Source organism: Babylonia areolata, chromosome 31, assembly GCF_041734735.1.
Source record: "Babylonia areolata isolate BAREFJ2019XMU chromosome 31, ASM4173473v1, whole genome shotgun sequence".
In the NCBI taxonomy this organism is placed as follows: domain Eukaryota; kingdom Metazoa; phylum Mollusca; class Gastropoda; order Neogastropoda; family Buccinidae; genus Babylonia; species Babylonia areolata.
In genome coordinates this window covers 11,253,345-11,258,775 of record NC_134906.1, presented here as the reverse complement: position 1 = coordinate 11,258,775, position 5,431 = coordinate 11,253,345, and the positions used below count along the sequence as shown (strand labels likewise).

General features: G+C 38.5%; 1 long non-coding RNA gene across 1 annotated transcript; it reads right to left on the bottom strand.

The window, feature by feature from the left end:
- Positions 1–2,529: 2,529 nt before the first annotated feature.
- On the bottom strand, positions 2,530–5,431 carry LOC143275947 (uncharacterized). Its single transcript, XR_013053487.1, has 2 exons — positions 3,650–5,431; positions 2,530–3,554 (listed from the first exon to the last, which is right to left on the bottom strand). It is a non-coding gene; the product is annotated as an uncharacterized LOC143275947 (long non-coding RNA).

Here is a 5,431-nt window from a genome sequence, read left to right as displayed (position 1 = left end):
TATTGCTGGTATGTTTGTGTCTTCATATGGATGACCATTATAACTGTGTCTTTAAAGCAGCCATAATACTTCACGTTGCTGGTATGTTTGTGTCTCCATATGGATGACCATTATAACTGTCTTTAAAGCAGCCATAATACTTCATATTGCTGGTATGTTTGTGTCTCCATATGGATGACCATTATAACTGTGTCTTTAAAGCAGCCATAATACTTCATATTGCTGGTGTTTGTGTCTCCATATGGATGACCATTATAACTGTGTCTTTTAAAGCAGCCATAATACTTCATACTGCTAGTATGTTTGTGTCTCCATATGGATTACCCTTATAACTGTGTCTTTAAAGCAGCCATAATACTTCATATTGCTGGTATGTTTGTGTCTTCATATGGATGACCATTATAACTGTGTCTTTAAAGCAGCCATAATACTTCACGTTGCTGGTATGTTTGTGTCTCCATATGGATGACCATTATAACTGTCTTTAAAGCAGCCATAATACTTCACGTTGCTGGTATGTTTGTGTCTCCATATGGATGACCAATATAACTGTCTTTAAAGCAGCCATAATACTTCATATTGCTGGTATGTTTGTGTCGCCATATGGATGACAATTACAACTGTGTCTTTAAAGCAGCCATAATACTTCGTATTGCTGGTATGTTTGTGTCGCCATATGGATGACCATTATAACTATGTCTTTTAAAGCAGCCATAATACTTCATATTGCTGGTATGTTTGTGTCTCCATATGGATGACCATTATAACTGTGTCTTTAAAGCAGCCATAATACTTCGTATTGCTGGTATGTTTGTGTCTCCATATGGATGACCATTATAACTGTGTCTTTAAAGCAGCCATAATACTTCATATTGCTGGTATGTTTGTGTTTCCATGTCCTACTGAACACTGACTTGGGTCGCGGGCTGTCTAACATGTACGTTTGATCTTGGGTGATAAGTTGTTTGGCATGCACTTTTTGAAATTGTGGATCACGGGGTTTTAACATGCACATTTGACCTGGGTCACAGGTTGTTTAACATGCACCTTTGACCTTGGTTCACAGGTTGTTTAACATGCACCTTTGACCTAGGGTCACAAATTGTTCAACATGCACAAGTGACCTTGGGTCACAAATTGTTCAACATGCACATCTGACCTTGGGTCACAAATTGTTCAACATGCACATCTGACCTTGGGTCACACGTTGTTTAACATGCACTTAAAAAAAAAAATTGTGGATTACAGGGTGCTTAACATACACATTTGACCTCGAGTCATGGGTAGTTCAACATGCACATTTGACTTTGTGGTCACGGGTTGTTTAACATGCACTTTAAAAAAAACGTAGATTACAGGGTGTTAACCATGCACATTTGACCTTGGAATGACATTTGACATTTGGAATGAACTTCCTCTTTAGCTTTGTCAGGTCTCCACACTCATCTCATTCAAGTCTGGCCTTAAAACCCACCTCTTCCCAATATAGCCTCCCTCCCCTGCCTCTTCCTTGTCTTCAGTTTTTTTTTCAGTTTTAGAGTTATGCATGCGTGTGAATGACTGGTGTGAAAGTGCTTAGATTTGTCTCTGCACAAGATTCAGTGCTATATAAATACTATTATTTTCATTATTATTATTATTAATTGACCTTGGATCACAGGTAAGTTTAACATGCACATTTGACCTCGAGTCACCGGTAGTTCAACATGCAAATTTGACTTTGGGTCATGGGTTGTTTCTTCTTCTTCTTCTTCTGCGTTCACTCGTATGCACACGAGTGGGCTTTTACGTGTATGACCGTTTTTACCCCGCCATGTAGGCAGCCATACTCTGTTTTCGGGGGTGTACATGCTGGGTATGTTCTTGTTTCCATAACCCACCGAACACTGACATGGATTACAGGATCTTTAACGTGCGTATTTGATCTTCTGCTTGCATATACACACGAAGGGGGTTCAGGCACAAGCAGGTCTGCACATATGTTGACCTGGGAGATCGTAAAAATCTCCACCCTTTACCCACCAGGCGCCGTCACCGTGATTCGAACCCAGGACCCTCAGACTGACAGTCCAACGCTTTAACCACTCGGCTATTGCGCCCGTCTGTGGGTTGTTTAACATGCACATTTGACCTTGGGTTACAGGTTTACATGCAGATTTGACCTTGGGTCACAGGTTGTTGAATTAACATGCATATTTGATCTTCTGCACATGTATTCACTCAAAGATTATCTTCAGGTCTGCATGCATGTTTCTGGTTTCTCTCCTGCATTCGTGGGCTGTAACTCTGTTGACTTGCATACATGTACTAATGGGCTTTTACATGCACACACACACACACAACACACTGTAATTACAGTATGTGTGTGTGTGTTTTGTGTGTTGCGTGAGTCTGTGTGTGTGTGTGTGTGTGTGTGTGAGAGAGAGAGAGAGAGAGAGAGAATAGCAGCAGAACAATGTAACAGCAAATGTAGTAAAAAAAAAAAAAAATCAAACACAATTCACACACGCCGAATCACAGCAACACAACTACATTTTTAGTCATTTATTTCTGGAATCTGAAGTAACAATGTAAAATCACTGAGGTTTTTTTTTTTTTTTTGTTTTTGTTTGTTTGTTTTTCAAGTACAAATATCCCCCCCAAAAAACACAATCTCATAGAGATGAAATGGGCAGAGCTCATTGAGCTGAAATTCAAATCTACCAACAGAAACAACTGCAACCCACTCCAAGTCATATTGTTACCTAAATATAACAACCCTCCCAGTGAAAAAAAGGAGGTGCTTGGCGTACACACCACACGTATAACAACGCAGTCAGAAAACAGAAAGAACATCAGATTCACAAGCGAGTCAGGTTGTGACTGTGTTTCAGTAAAATGGTGTGTGGTACAGAAACCCATAACCAACCAAAGAGGATAAAGATTGCCTGAATTTATGTGCACTGCCATGGGAAAAACTGAACCTTGGTGTGAAAATGCCAAAGTGTAATGGAAACAGATGGGGGGGGGGGGGGGGGGGGGGTTAATTTATTTCATACAAAATAAATACATTAAAAAAATATTAATTTATACAGATTCCACATATGTGCGACTCCAAGTGGGTTGGGTTTTTTGTTGTTGTTGCTGCTTCTGCTGCTGGGTGTGTTCGTTTCCAAAACCCATCGAAGGAAGACATGGACTGAGAGATCTCTAATGTGTGTATTACATCTTCAGCATACTTATACACAAAGCACTGGTAGCTTTTTAACATGATTATTTGATCTTCAGCATCCATGTACAAAAAGCAATACCATGTCGACACGGGTGTTATCTAAAGAAATGTGACAACAAATCTCAGCTCTTTACCCACCAGGCATGGCCAGGATTTGAACTGATGATGCAGGAAGCAAAATGAATTGTACATGTTGATAGCTGAAGACCAACAAAATCAAAAGTTTTAACCATCTGGCTACTTTGCCTGTCTGTTCTAGAAGCAAAATGGGTTGTACATGTTGATAATAACCAAAAATATGAGACCAAAAAAGTTCTAAGCTTTAACCATGAAACAACTGTGCCTGTCTGTTCTAGAAGCAAAATGGGTTGTACAGGTTGATAACCAAAAATGTGAGACAAAAAAAAGTTCAAAGCTTTAACCATTAAACAACTGTGCCTGTCTGTTCTAGAAGCAAAATGGGTTGTACATGTTGATAACCAAAAATGTGACAAAAGTTCAAAGCTTTAACCATGAAACAACTATGCCTGTCTGTTTTAGAAGCAAAATGAGCTCTACATGTTGATAACCAAAAATGTGAGACAAATAAAGTTCTAAGCTTTAACCATGAAACAACTGTGTCTGTTCTGGAAGCAAAATGGGTTGTACATGTTGATAACCAAAGACATGAGACAAACAATGTCAAAGCTTTAACCATTTAACTACTTTGTCTGTCAGTTCTAGAAGCAAAATGTATTGTACGTGTTGATAACCTAAACATGGGACAACAAACTTTCAAAGCTTTAACCCATTTAGCTACTTTGTGCATCAGTTCTAGAAGCAAAATGGATTGTACATGTTGATAACCTAAACATGGGACAACAAAATTTCAAAGCTTTAACTCACTCAGTACGGCCAGTCCTCTCTTCTCCTCTACACAGACCCCTCGGATGTCCAGTGGGTGTCTGAATGACCCAGCCTTTAGCTTCCGTCGTCAGAACTGGGGTATTCTTTGTCAACATTCACCTCTTCAGTATAAGAGCCTTCCGCTTGCAATATTTTGATGATGGTAATTGGGATGAAACGCTGTTAACGTCGTCTCTTTCGCCGTTCGTATGGAGAGAGTTAACCCATTTAGCTACTTTGTGTGTCAGTTCTAGAAGCAAAATGGATTGTTGATAACCAAAGACGAAGGACAACAAAATTTCAAAGCTTTAACCATTTCGCTACTTTGTTTAGTGAGCAGGTTAAAACATATGCGGTCATGTAGGGTCATCCGGCACTATTTTTTTAAATCTTTTTGCTGTGCCACCCACTACCCTCTCACCCCCCAAACTCCACCCCAGCGATCCTCCCCATCTTTCTAATCAGAACAATAAATTGCCTTCACTTCAGGGGGAAAAAAAAATCTTTTTAATTATGCTCAAGTAACCTTCAAATTGATGGGGGAACGAAGAAAAGACCAGTGCTGCTAAGGGAGGCAACAAAAAAAGAAAAGAAGAAAAAAAAATTTGGTTAAGCTGAAACAAAACTGACACAAGAAAAAAAACCCCAAACACTTTCAACATGAAACCCTTTCAAAAGTGACAAAAAAAGAAATCACATGCATACACACACCACCATCCAATACAAACGTAACATTCGAAGCAAATAATGTTTTGTGAACATTCATGATCAAGATGTCGACATTACCAACCCTTGAACTGAATTCACAAACAGTACTAACATCTGAGCTGAAAAAGGACGAAAAAGAAAATAAAAGTAGACAAAATGTTGACATTATCATGAAGAAGATGTCAAACAGCTAATAAAAAATAATAATTAAAAAAAAAAAGAAAACAAGGGAAAAAAAGGAATGCTAATGCTTTCAAGTTAATCACAATGAATATCATTCACAATTATCAACCCTGAGCATTTACAAGGGGAAAAGAGTGGGGAAAAAGTGAGTATTAGCAAGTTGTTTGTCACAAACTGAGCTTTAAATCACAACATTTTCAGTGACAACAACAAGAAAATAAAAAGTCAAACAAAAAACTCACCAATAGTAGATTTCGATCCAAAGACTTCACATTGTTTATCATGTCATAGTGCATATATGTCAATTTAAACATTACACACTGAACATTCTGCTAAACAGTTACGTCATCTACTACAATACCATATCTGCATATGCCAGAGCATATCTGTCTAATTATTGTAGTGCATGAATACTTATAAAACAAGACTAGTAAGCAGCATACT